This window comes from Aethalodelphis obliquidens, unplaced genomic scaffold (genome assembly GCF_003676395.1).
Source record: "Aethalodelphis obliquidens isolate GAN/ISIS:26980383/991018 unplaced genomic scaffold, ASM367639v1 scaffold2, whole genome shotgun sequence".
Taxonomy (NCBI): Eukaryota; Metazoa; Chordata; class Mammalia; order Artiodactyla; family Delphinidae; genus Aethalodelphis; species Aethalodelphis obliquidens.
In genome coordinates, this window is record NW_020837946.1 from 13,157,061 (window position 1) to 13,171,501 (window position 14,441).

General features: G+C 38.3%; 1 pseudogene; it reads right to left on the reverse strand.

The window, feature by feature from the left end:
* Positions 1 to 10,300: 10,300 nt before the first annotated feature.
* On the reverse strand, positions 10,301 to 10,788 carry LOC113625263 (NADH dehydrogenase [ubiquinone] 1 beta subcomplex subunit 5, mitochondrial pseudogene; annotated as a pseudogene).
* Positions 10,789 to 14,441: the final 3,653 nt, after the last annotated feature.

Here is a 14,441-nt window from a genome sequence, read left to right on the forward strand (position 1 = left end):
GTTTACCTTTAAAAAAAAGCGCTTAGATGCCCCTTCTATTTATCAACTTCCTGAAAGCTAACTCTAATCTCTCTACCCTGCCTTCATTTCTTTTCTAGATACCCCCTCCTCATTTCCCCTCAATCCTCAAGGTTTCCAATGAGCTATTCTTGTTTTGTTGCTTGTATTCATGTGTCTCTCAGCCAGCCTGGGACACAACTGGCCAGTCCCCACTTCTCCATCCTTCTCCTCTTATGGCATACAGCCTGGTTCAACTCTTTGGACAAAACGACTCACAGGGCACATCCACAGTGATTTACTCCTTTCCTTAACTTCCAGATCACTGCTGGATCTCACCACCACAGTTCCAGATCTTTCCAGATTTTAAGTTTCTCAAAGTCACGGATCAAATATTCAAGCTTGCTTCCTTCTCACATGGTGACCAGTACAGTACTGGGTAAATAATAGGTCCAAAAGATATTACTTTTTGTTTAAAACTTTAATGATTGACTCTCCAGATTCCTAACATCTGTATTCTAGTGCTGTGCCACAGTCTGGCCAATCCACCAAGCAAATGCAATGGCCTCTATTTTTGTGTAATTGTTTTCTTCTCCTTCAATTTATTTTATTTTACTTTACTTGGTATAACTTTTCTCAGTAACCCAAATATTTTCAGAAACTTGATATTTTCATGGTCTATATAATGTATATTAGTTCTCTTTTTCAAAATACTCTATAAAACTAACATGCAAATGCAAATCCAAAATATAAATTATTTTATAATATTCTAGACTTTTAAACATGTATAATATATATCCTCATCAGCTTTTCAAGGGTATCTGAGTTGACGTGCAACAAAAAACTTATATCTAATAAGCTTATTTAAAATGAAATAGATTCTGGAAAGCATTATATTTCAGACCAAATTTCCAATTTGTATTCTTTTGGCAAAGGCAAGCTTTGGCTTTAATTTTTAGCTTGGAAATAACATCATTAAATGATCATTTTAGGAAAACTTGTCTTCTGGTGTTAAAATATCTGTCTATGCATCTCTAACTAGTGGATGGAGGAGTTTCAACTTGGGGTCTAAACATGAAAAGATTTCATTTTGTTCCAGTAACTGTTCCCTAATTGTGCTGTATTCATCCTACCTTTCCCACTGTGTACTTTAATGACACCTTGGCAAGATTCAGTAATTTTCTACTCAGTTTCACTTATTTGAAATGTCTCATTTTCAGCAATAAAGAGTCAAGACTCTAGCGGCTTGTGGGTAGGGCTGATAGGGGAACTGCTGGGAGAGAAGGTGCTCCAGTCAGAAGGAGGAGGCTGCTTTTGAACCCCCTCTCACTCTGCCCTCTTCTAGGGTGAGCTGGTCCATTGTGTTGGGATGATGAGGAGGGAGTGGTGAAAAGGCAAGCCTCTCTCTCCTGGCTGAGCAGGGAGCAGTCTTCTCCTTGATTAATTGACACTCTACTCCTTCAAGGTCCTTCACATGGCTAGTTCCCAAATGTTACCACTTTTATGTGGATGGGCCCCTGTGGGGACCTCTACCCTAAAAGAGTCAGTTCTAGTTCTGGATAGCCATCTTCCATCAATACCTCTTACACCTAGTGCCTCTGACTGGTGGACTTTCCTTACCCAGAGGGTGACCTCTTGTGTGGAGTGCCTGAGTAAAGGCTTGAGCTCAGCTCTCTGTACAGTGTCCACTTGACTTGCAGTGAACATATGTATTCCTGGCATGCCTCTCCCAAGTTTCTACCTTGCAGCCTTACTAGTTCTTCTCCTCTGCTCTGAGGACACAAAGAAAAATCATGTCCCCTTGATCAGCAACCAGGAGCACTCCTAGACCTAAGTAATGGGCATCTTTTTAGTGGGCTGGAAGGAGGAGAACAGGTTATTGACCTTATTGGGTGTATGTCTTTGAATTTTCACTTTAGCTAGAGTATAGAGAAAAAATAATGGATTGGGATAGACAAGAGGGAAAGTGAGAGCTGAAATACCGGTAGCTTGATCTCAAGTGGTGAGGCTTTCCAGAAAGAGTTCAAGGTACCAAGAAGTAGCCATCCTAATGGGATATGATGAACAAATAATTAAGTAGGTAAGACGATAATAAGTCATGGTGAGGAGAGCCAAGCTTATGGCAGAACAAGAAGGAACAGGATGTAGATATGAACCTAAACAAGAGAGGTGAGTGATTTCAAGCTCAAGACATAAGGCATTTCTCCAGAAACAGAACTGAGGAGTGCACCTGAGCTAGTGGAAAATCCAAAGTATAAGATAAAATACCTTTGGGAAATCAGAGCATGTCTGTAATATGAATGCCATAATGTTGGGCAATAGAGCTTACCACAGATAAGAGTTTCTTACATGATTCTAGTGGAGAAAGGAACCACAATTAACCCAAGAAGCACAGAGTGACAACCTGCCACACCTGTGAGGTCCTGACAGCAAGCATTACATCACCAGATTTTCCAGGGTCATTAACAGAAACAAGGTAAAAATAGGACTCTGCAGAGGGACACTGTTAACACTCATAATCACATATTTTAGATGCTGCATTGCAGCAAGGAAATTAGGAGGCTGAATTAAGGATTTCTCCTGAGGAGAATGCAGATAATGAAGTCTATGTTGAATATAAACCAAAACCAATTAGTTCTCCAGCACTGCTGCACAGGACTATAAATTCTACTGACGCAGTTTGAACCAACAAAATGCAAAACACTATGAACTTATTTATTAACACTAAAACAAGTTAGTCATAGGACAAACAAGCTATCTTATCATTTAATGGCATGTCAAATAATAAATCTTTGCTTGACATTCGTGCTCTGTTGTTGAAAGAAACAAACCACTAATAATCAGATCTCCAATAACCACTCCAAAGCTTCATAATGATTCCCCTGTCCCCAGTATAAGCCTATCCCAAAAGGAGAGTAGGAGTCTCTAAGATTTTATAGGTGATAATTGTTGCTTCACTGCCAAACTTAGGAAATGCCTCCTGCTTTGATGGAACTACCTCATCCAACTCTTAGTTTGCAAGGTTTTTCTGGGGCCTTACTATGGGATACAAGGGCAAAGCAGGTGACCTTAGTTTAGACCAGTCAGTACATTTCTTCCTAGCGATTGGCTCAGGGATGGAACTGTGACTCAGTATAGCCAGAGAAGGAGTGAATACTTTGGCTTCCGTGGGAACTATCCAAAAAGACTGTTCAGTTGGACTTCCAACTAAAGGAGTAAGGTTAAGGCAGCTGTAGCCTCCTTGTGACCGCAAGTTCAGAACCTTGTTGCTCATGGAGCCAATTTGGAAAAAGTAGAGCTGAGAGATGGAAAGAAACATGTTCTAAAGCCAAACATACTCCTGGACTTTTCATTTACATGAGTCAATGCATTTTCCTTTTCACTTGATTCAGTTTGGATTGGTTTTTCTATCACTAATATGAGAGAATATCTTAATTGATACGGTATGCAATACAATTGAAGAAACCCAGCAGATATTACCCTCACTCATCTCATTTACATGGTATCTATTAGATGCTGCCATGGTTCTTGATCATGGGGTCTCACAGCCCATCTGGGGAAATTGTATTTGCCATATGGAATAAAAAACAACAACACAAGCCGACAAGGGGTAAATACCAGATGAAACGTGCCAGCCATTGGTGAGCACCAAAAGTACAAGAAGATACAACATGGTACCTAGGATACACCAGCACCCTCCACCATGAGAGCTGTTAAGGTTATCAACCCTGACTATAATGTTTATCTTTACAGTTCATGGGATTTTGTGTTTGTTCAATTTGGGGTATAAATAGATCGACGATTAATTCCCACACTGTATATGCATAAAAATCCAATCATGTCACAAGTTATAATGTAAATCTTCTCAACCCATCTAAAACTTCTAAAAATAATCTAAAGCAAAAAGAAAGCAAAGGCAAAATGACATACAGTAAGGCCTTGAGTTTCACTTCCCTAAATTCCACTGAAATTTTAACTATCGCAATTGGGAAAATTATTTCTTATAATTTTTGTTCTAAAATAATCATAGATTCAGAAGAAGTTGCAAAATAAAAATTTACAGAAAGAGCGCACGTATCCCAGCCTCCCACAATGACAATATCCTGCACAACCAGAGTACAATGTCCAAACCAGGGAACTGACCCCAGCAGGATCCACAGAGCACATTCAGACTTCATCAGCACTGCATGCATGCACTCGTGTGTGTGTGGGGGGGGGGGTGGTGAGTGTGTGTGTGTGTGTGTGTGTGTTGGGTGGGAACCCATATGATAACTAATTGTAGAGACCTCATTGCTACTCTCTGCCTACCAGGCCTTCTGAAAGAAGGGTCCATGGATTCATCTCAATACATTTATCTAACTTTTAAACTCTCCAGTTTGAGAGTTTGGGAGTCAGTCCCTTCACTCTAGGCTTCTGGATCCTTCTGGGATTTCATCTGACCCTTCCCCAGAGCTCTATATTGTACTAGGAAGGCCAGTCTTTGCTTGGTCCTAAAGCGGTGGATGACAGCTTCCCTTAACCTTCCATAACAAGAGAAGTCACCCAAAATATTTTTATTCCAAAAGATCTTCTCCAAGTTGAATTGCCTTCTGGATCTCCAAACATGGAAGTGGATAAAATAGTTATTTCTTCAAATTCCACCTCACCATACACCCTAATACAACTTCCAAGTTGCCTTAACATTTCTAAACAAGTTTAACGATAACAATAACCCATGTAGCCCATGATTTAAAGTCCCTAACGAGGATAGAAATGGAGAATGTTTATATGGAGTGCATGAGAGTTTAAAACATTTAAGAGTTCAGATATCTCTTCAAGTTACTGGTTTCATTTCCTTTGGATATATATCCAGAATTGGGACTGCTGGATCCTATGGTAGTTCTATCTGTAATTTTTTAAGGAACTTCCATACTGTTTTCCATAATAGCTGTACCAATGTATACTCCCACCAACAGGTATACAAGGGTTCCCTTTTTTCCACATCCTAACCAACACTTAACTTTTGTCTTTTTGATAATAGTCATTCTTATAGGTGCGAGGTATATCTCATTGTGGTTTTGATTTGCATTTCCCTGATGATTAGAGATGTTGAGCATTTTTTCATATATCTGTTGGCTATTTGTATGTATTCTTTTGAGAAATGTCTATTCAGGTTCCTTGCATGTTTTTAAATCAGATTATTTGTTTTCTTGCTATTCAGTTGTTTGAGTTCCTTATACATTTTGGATACGAACCCCTTGTCAGATATATGGTCTGCAGATATTTTCCCTGATTCCATCTCATCACTCTGTTGATCGTTTGCTTTACTGTGCAGAAACTGTTTAGTTTGATGCAATCCCATTTGTCTACTGAAGAAAAATTTTATAAAAGGTTTCCCAATTCTTAAACTTTTGAAGTGGCAGTGCAGTAGAAAGTGCAGGGGATTTATATTTATGAGAATCTTGATTCTAAGCTCTAGTTTCTCCCACATACAGGTTGTATGACCTTGACATAAACCTTTCACACACATTTACTGGATAACATTCTATGCTGAACGCTAGCCTCCAAGAGTTCATGGTCCAGTAGGAGAGGCAGAAAGTAATCAACTACCATTGTAAAATGTTATAATTGCCAGAATGAAGCATGCAATGTGTTTAGGGTGCTTACAAGGCAACTTATTCAGAGTGTGGAGCTCAAGGAAGACTTCTGTGAAGAAGTGATATCTCAGCGGATTTACTGGATTTCCGGAGCCTCATTTTCCTCATTCTGTAAAATGGAAATAAACACTTTATTGCACAGAGTGGTTGCACAGATTAAATAAGTTAATCCAGCACATTATTGGCACTCAACAAGTATTAAATAACCTCTCCCCCGCCCCCGGCCTTTTTTTGGTTAAGGAATCCTAAAAACAATCAATGAAAATGAATACAGAGAACATAACATAGAGAGAAGCTTCTCCAAGTATAATGAGGAATAAAGCAATAATAACTAATGGACCTTAACCTTTCATTCTAAATATAAAGTGAAATCTCCCCAGGTTCTGCCTTCTCCATTTGGTCTTCATTTAATCATACTTTATTTCAGAGCAAGAATTGCTTCCTCTATATTCTGTGCAGTGCTGTGCCCTGTATCCATTATGTTGTTGGATGAGACTAAGTAAATTTTATTTAAATTAAATTGACATACACACTCATAGTCCATACTCTGCAAGCCATGTCTAATCATCAAGCCAATTAAGAACCCTATAAGGAGGTTATATTCCTCCCATTTAATTATTCCTGGTTTGTAATCCACGGTCAAGGAAATCCGGAGATTGAAGCCTTCTTCTCGGCCTAATCAGTAGCTAATGAAGATTTAAAGGAAGGCTTCCTGGTTTCCTTTCCTTTAACGGAGATGCCAGTCCCTTTTTCCAGTTGATGGTTAATTTATTAAGAAAAAATCATTAAAAGGAATTAAAAATTCTATTCTCCTCTGATAGCCACACATTACATTTCAGAAGTAGACCTTAGCTTTCTTAATGTAATAACAATAGATCATCTTAAAAATTTGCATCCTGAAAAACAAGAATAGATTTTAAAGTTGCAAAAAGAAAATCCCTTTAGTAAAATAAAGTCAGTTTCTACAGATAGTTAAGTAGTAGATTCATTATTTTTAAGCTTTTGAAATAGCTGAAGATTTTAGGTAGTTTAAGATTTTTGTTTCTGTCTGGTTTTTCATTTGCTGATTTTAGCTTTAACCCTATGACGATATTTGTACGACATTCCACTGGGGACAAAAGAAGCACGATTTGTGATTTTTAAATCAAAATTTTGCTGAGTTCATTATAAAAGAAATACAGCTAGGATAAGCTGGAGCACACCGTAGACAAGCAATGCATTGAGGACCAGTGATTACTGAACGTTAGAGCTGGTAGGGACCTACAGACTCTAATCCAGAGATTGCTAAGGTTGACACTGGGAGATATATGTATATGTATCTATATACATGTATATATATGTATATACTTTTACTTTTTAAAAAACAAAAAAGCTAATAAACTACATATATATATATAAATCTCCTGCCAATATGGAGTTCTACAAATTTTTTAACTAGTTCGGAAACTTAAATTTTGGAGATTCCACCTAAAAAAAATCTAGATTTCTAGCTTCTCTTGAAAAATAGGTAGATATGGCAACACAGGGCTCACATTCCTGCGTGATTATTTTTGGCTGGAGCTGAGTAGAAGCTTCCTTTGTAGAAGGGGTGAATGTTGTGTCATCAAACACCATCCTCTTTCCCTCATTTACTGTGCCTTCCTGCCCTGAAGGCAATCTGAGTTTGGATCACCAGCCCTATCCTAACACCCTCGTGTTGCCAAGAAGGAAATTTATCCAGAGGAACTAGAACAAATTACTTCTATGGCTCTGGTAATGCTACATAACAAAAAACCCTCAGAAGCTCAACAACAAACAACAGTAAGCATTTGTTTTGCTCATGTGTCTGGGGGTCAGCTGTGTTCAACTAATCTAGGCTGGGTTGATCTGGGGTGACTTGGCTTTTCTCCACGTGTCACTTATTCTCCTTCTAGCACCAGCACACCAGCAGGGCAACTTCTTCTCAAGGCAATGACAGAAATGGAAAAGGTCAAGGGGAACACACGAGCTCTCTTAATATCTAGGTTCATAGCTAACATGCCTTCACATCTGTCTCTTTCAAGTGGGCAAAGCAAGTCATACGGCTGACCTAAAGTCAAAGGAATGGGGAAACGTGCACTGCCTCTTTAATGGGGCAACCTTCCAAAGCATATCATGGATGGGAGCAGGGGTAAGGTTAAATAATTAGAGCCAGTAACCCAATCTACCATGGAAGGGGTAGTCAATCACCCATTGCACGGTATCCATCAAGCCTAACCTCACTCATTCATCTCCCGTTTCTGCCCTGGAGTCATCTGATTTGGAAGCAGCTAGTCTAATCTCATGACACAGACAAGGAAACTTGAGCAGAACCAACAGAATCGGAGCCCTGAGAAGACCCTGCCTCTTAACCTAGTGTTCTTCACTTCTCATTTTGATGACAGAGCACTATTATCTTACCTGTGTGAAATAAAACAATTCCTCATAGTTTTTGCCAATAGAATTTCGTATTTGGAAAGAGCTACATTAAAGCTTAAAAGCCATTACATAACTGGACTACAAATCGCTCATTAGGATGAGTTCTAAGTACTCAAAGCAATCTCCTCCTTAATAATTCTCAGAGTCTAATTGCACCTTATGTGGAAATATGGCACTAGAGACCTCCATTAGGGAAAGAAAAGAGCTTCCTACAAATTAGACAGCATTATTTACTTTAGGTTGGAAAATCTCAGCAGGCTTCCCTTTCAGAACTGTAGTTTTTCTTGTTCTCTGCTTCTAAGACTTGATACTTTTAAAAAAACACTATACTCAAAAAGCTAATAGACCACTGAATCACTCATGGATGAAGAAAGGAGAAACAAAGCTTTGTAAATGAATTTTAACATGTTAATTTGGAAGGTCTCCAATCAATGGCCATGGGGATCCCTTAATTCCTTACAAGGGAAGCTCCACTCAGACAGAAGCTCCTTTTTCCTGTAGCAAGAGTCCCTGCACAGCCCTTCCTCCTCTCCTAGCCTGCAGGGGGGAGCAGTCCCCCAAAGTCCCCCGAGCTCTGTTTGCTAAGCCTAGAGGCAGCCCCAGTACCCAGCTCCCAGGGTTTTTCTAGGACCCAACCCCTGTAGCTTTAGCTTTCCACAGGCGCTGTTGTCACACAGGCAAAATCAACCTCCCACTCCACAAAATGAAGAGGCACAAATGTAGAAATCAGAAACCAGGAAGGTGCCAGCAGTTCACAAGACCTAAAGCTTCCAAAAGCACCTGCAGTCCCAAAGTTCACCACACAGGCCACGCCCCAGCCATGCTCACACACCTCAGTGTTCAAATCCTTTCCATCCCTTGACCTATGATACTTCCCCAGCCTGATTTTGTTTTCTTGGGGAAAGGTAGACTGCGGAGGAAGGAGAACAGACAAACGGGAGTCTCTATATCTCTCCTCCCCTCCTTCCAAGTCTAGAGTAAACTATTTTTCTTTCTCTAAAATCTTTCCTACCTACGATATAAATATTTTGTTGACAGCTTTGCTGGTTCAAGCCTTTCCACGTGAGCCAGCCAGCTGTGTCCATGCTATGGTGCCTCGCCCAGGCCCTGGCTCACACCTTCGTCTCCTGTGAGTACGTCATGATAACATCACCCTTCCCCAGGGAGAGTGAAGTGCATGGAGAAACAAAGCTCACCTAATAACTGGACATTGAAGAATTCCATAAGGAGTGCATCCCTCCATGAATGTCAACATATCCAGCAGGGATGAGAAACCGGATTTCGAGATAAAGCACTTTATTGTCTGCCTTCAAGGATTTAAAATCACTTAAACCACACAACCATGGTGAAAGTTTGCATTTTCATTTTGTAGACCAGGTGGCGCGGGGGCTTGAAGTTGTGAGGCACGAAGTCATATGTTCAAAGTCACACGTAGTAAGGAGTAGAGCTTTTGTCATGGGGGTGGCAGTGGGTGGGTAGAGGAAGACCTTGGACGCTGCCAGGCCCCTTTGTCCTTGATTAAATACTACAATTAGAAGTCCTGTTAAATGATCCTTTCAGTGCCTGTAAATATATGTAAGGAATAAAATCAAAGTTCTCTCTCTCACAAAACAGTTGATCTTGCCATTACAAACTTATGCTTTTGTTTGTTTGTGTGTCTCTCTGAGATGGTTTCTGCACATATTTTAAAGCTGTTTTGGCAAAGCATTAATACGTTCTGACTGTATTTTTCTACAAGAATTCTTTAGGACAAATTGACTGGTACCAAGAAGCTTGAAATCCAAAAGCAGAAGTTTCCAAAGTCTTGGTTTTGGATAATTTCAGAAATTGTGCCAATGTGTATAAAACCTGCCTTCCTCCAGACAGCGGGAGAGACTAAGGATGTGAGTGTGCGATGGGCAGAGTTCAGAAGCCTTGCCACGCAGCACTTCCTGTGGTTTAGATTTCCATCTGTTCTTCAGCTGCCAGGGTGACGCGGGAAAAAATGACCAGGCTCTCTTGGGCATAGTTGCAATAAAACCTTCACCACTGCTTTTTCCTACTTTTTTCTACCATTAAAGATTAAAAATATACTTTTGCAAGGAAGGAGTATAAAATATAAAATTTTGTGAATATGACAGAATATGACAGTCTTTGTCCTAGTTTTTGGCCTAGTGGGAAATTGTCTCTGAAAGCTAACCGCAGTCTCTATATCTTACAGTTATTTGGCATGCTTTATAAACGTCTTTGCACTATATGAATGCAATGAGCATTCGTAACCGTAATTCAGCTTTCTCAGCTTCAATTTGAAGGATAACCATTGTTCTTTCATAATTTGTTTCGGGACTATCAAAGAAAGTTCGGGCAATCCATCTTGATATAGGATGCTTGAAATATTTCCAGTGTTCTGGGGTATAGCCTTCCGGAATTTCTACTAACCTCAGCTTCACCAATAAATACATTCACCAGAGTTATGCCAGTTGCTACTGGAACTGGCATTCTACAGTTAACAAAATGTAGAATCTCTTTCATTTCAAAAAACGTCTGTCATAGAACCCAGAAGTCTTGATGATAAACAGTCTTTTCCAGTGGTCTCCACTGTGTCGCATAGGAGCGACAGTCTTAGGAAAGTCACGGGTGAGGAAGCCCCCGCAATCCAAGTCTAGTGCCAAGGCGGCGGGCCGGACAGAGCGGCCACTGCAGGGACCGAAGCCTGCTGCAATAAATTCATGGCCGCCATGGCTACTATCTGTGTTGCTTTTAGCTAGAACTAGAAATCACATCAAGGCTCTGGTACAACAGCCACAGGAAACTAATAGATATTAAAAAAAAAATAAAAGTTTCTAAATAAGCTTTTTCTGAAGGCATGCTTTTACTACACCCGGAGACACAATACGTGACTTTTCAGTATCCTATCAACTGACTGGTACCTTACCGAGAGACATCACAAATCCCCTGGCTGGGCAGAGATGCAAATAATTCTTTAAAAACAAATGTTGGACTTCGTCATTTTTTTTTTTTCTGTTGTAACATCAGAATATCAGTGAGCAAAATCAAATGTAGAGGAGAAGTAATAAAATATTGGGGATATATTCTTCAAAATACTTGAAAATATTTTTTCATGTGATAGTAATATCTGCTTCAGTTGGATTTCAAGCAGTAATGGGTCAGAATAGAGGATTTCCCCCAAACCATCTTGTCATATATTCATCCTTAACTTTTGGTACTTGACAAAGAGATACTATCAATATTGATTAACTATCAATTTTAGACTGTTGTGAATTTTTACTTTTAAAGCACATTGATAAATATCTAAATCATGCCCTAAACTGTTCATTTAATTTTCAAAGGTTCTGATAGAGCTATCATTCTTAAATGATAGAATTCTGAAAGTCAGGAGTGTGTTCTTCCATACCACTATTTTTGCAGTTGAATGACAGCTTTATTTATTTATTCCAAAGTTGATGCCAAACTCTGATTTCTGACTCTCAAGGAAAAGAATAAAAGATATGGGTCTCTCTGAACTCCGAAGGATACCAAGGCAGGTCCCGCCATGACACACTCTCCTGACACTTAATAATTATCCTTGACAACACCTGCCACAATTATAACTAATAATCAGTTGTGTAATTCTTTATATGATGTTTTCCTTTCTCTACTAGCATAGGTCCCAGAAGAGTAGAATGCATATATACCTCATTTACCTTTTATCTTCAATGCCTAACATTGCTTGGCTCATAATAAATATCTGTTGAATGAATAGATACAATAAATGTATGATATTGTCATTGCTTATTGAGCTTCCCAAGTTATATGCTTAGCTCTGATATTAATTATTGCATAAATGGATGGGAAATCTGTGTCATATGGCATATCCCCCACTTGAGAATATGTCAATCTTAATAGTACATTTATAAAACTACTTTATTTATATTATTTGAACATTACAAGGAGGATAAAGTCAGAAATATTGGGACTAGGTATTAAACACAATCGATAAAACATTACATGACATAGAGAATACAGCATCAGTATCTAGCACTGTGAATATTAAATTAACAATGCAAGTACCAGACAGGGATTTTTCACTTAAATAACTTACAACCTTATTACATCATAATAAATGAGAATGATATGGCTTTTTATTCATGCATATTGATATTAAGAAAAAGTTATTTTATCTGCCTTTAAGATACATAAACCAAGATCCCAAAGTAAAATATTTACAGATTATTGTAATTAAGTTCTGATCATGACAATATATATTAATAACTACTCAACACATGTACATTATATGAAAATGATATGTAAAGATACTGTGGAAGATACAAAGAAAAATGGCATCCTTCCTGCCACAAGGAGACCAAAATTACTGAATGTGGGAATGGTTCAGAAAATCAGCCCTAAGGGTACTACCCATCCTCCCTCCCCACTCCCCAACACCTTCCAACTCCTGCACACACCCGTACCTCCAACCAACCTCCCTCACTGCTACATAAGCAGGGTCAGTTGGTCTGGTCAAGGAAGGAATCAGGGGAAAAGATGGCCTGAGCTGCAATTTGAATGATGGTTAGAAGTGAGATAAGTGGTGAAGAAATTCCAAGCCAATGAAATCACTTTGAAACAAAAAAACCATAAAGCATATTAAAGATAATGAATAGGCCTATTGGACCATATGTCTTAGTAAGGGACATGCAGCAGAAGCTATTGTGATGATAACTTCTATCCTCTTCTACGTGCTGAAAAACTTTTTTCCCCTTTCTGCCTCCAGAAGTGTATAAATTTTTTTTCCCTTTCAGGGCTGGCCTTGAAGAACAGCCCCACTCATGCTATTGAGGGATGAGGCAGGAATTGCTCCACACTGAAAAGCTGATGCCTGGACTAGACACAGAAGTCTGAGACTGCAAAAGCGACATGAACTTTCTGGAGGAATCATGTGAGGTAGCTCAGTGGCCCACTCCCAAGCCTCAGCTCCACCTGATAACTCCTACCTCCTTCTCAACCCCCTTCTCAACCCTACAGTGTATGCACCAGCTTTGTACCATGGCTGCCTTCTCCCCTTCTCTCACTCTTATCCTGGCTAAACCATCTTTGGAAGATCTTATATAATTTTGTAATTATTTCTTCTTTGAATGTTAGAACTGGCCAGTGAAGTAAACTGGACCTCAAATGTTCTGTCAAAGACTGATTCAATGAACTTACCCTAATGATCATAGGACTATTATGATTTCCTATTGTTTATTAAGTTTCAATAAGCTATATTTTTCCAGAAACCTTTCCATTTCATCTAAATTTTCTAGTTTCTGCCACAAGTTTTCTTATTAACTTTTTAATTTCTTCTGGTCATTAGTGATTTTCTGTTTGCTATATCTTCTAATAATCCATCACAGGCTTTTACTATAACCCTAATATTAGCATGTGTCCCTTCTATTTACTTGATCAATCTCTCCAGAGGCTTATCAATTTTATTTTTTTCTCTTTAAAGAACTATTTTTGGCTTTATTAAGCCTTTTTATCATGTGCTTGTATTCTCTTTCATTAATTTGTGCTGTCACTTTTATTATTGCCTATCTTCTACTTTCTTTCGGTTAATTTTGCTATTGTTTTAAAAAATTTCTTGTAAAGGCTGTTTAGCTTGTTAATTTTTAGATTTTTTTAAATCAATATAAGTATCTAAGAACATATATGTTCCTCAAAGTGCTGATCTAACCCCAACTCACAAGATTTTATATTTAGTAAATGTGTTATAGATCAGTTCAACCTATTTTCTAATTTCCATTGTGATTTTTCAAGTATTTAGAAGTATATTTTGTAATTCGAAACATATGAAAATTTTACAACTTTACCATTGATTCATATTATCTTCATATTGTGAAATGGAATAAATGTTGTATGATTCCAATACTTTGATATAATTTGTGTATTCCTTTTTGTCCAATCTGTTAATTTTTATATCTGTTCCATATGTATTTTTTAACATGCATTGAATAAAATACAACTTACCAAAATTCATGGGATGCAGCAAAAGCCGTGCTTAAAAGGAAATTTATAGCATTGGCTGCTTATATTAGGAAAGAAGGAAGATCTAAAATCAATAATCTAAGCTTCCATCTTAGGAAACTAGAAAAAAAAGAGTAAATTAAATACAAAGTAAACAGAAGAAAAGATAATAAGAACTAGAAGAATAAAAATCATGAAATTAAAAACAGGAAATCAATAGAGAAAATCAAAACTGGTTCTCTGAAATAATCAGTAAAATTGATGTGCCTCTAACCAGGCTAGACAAGAAAAAAAAAGAGAAGACACAAAGTACTAATATCAGAAATGGAAGAAGAGACATCACTACAGATCACAACTCTATGTCCACAAATTTGATAGCCTAGATGAAGTTGA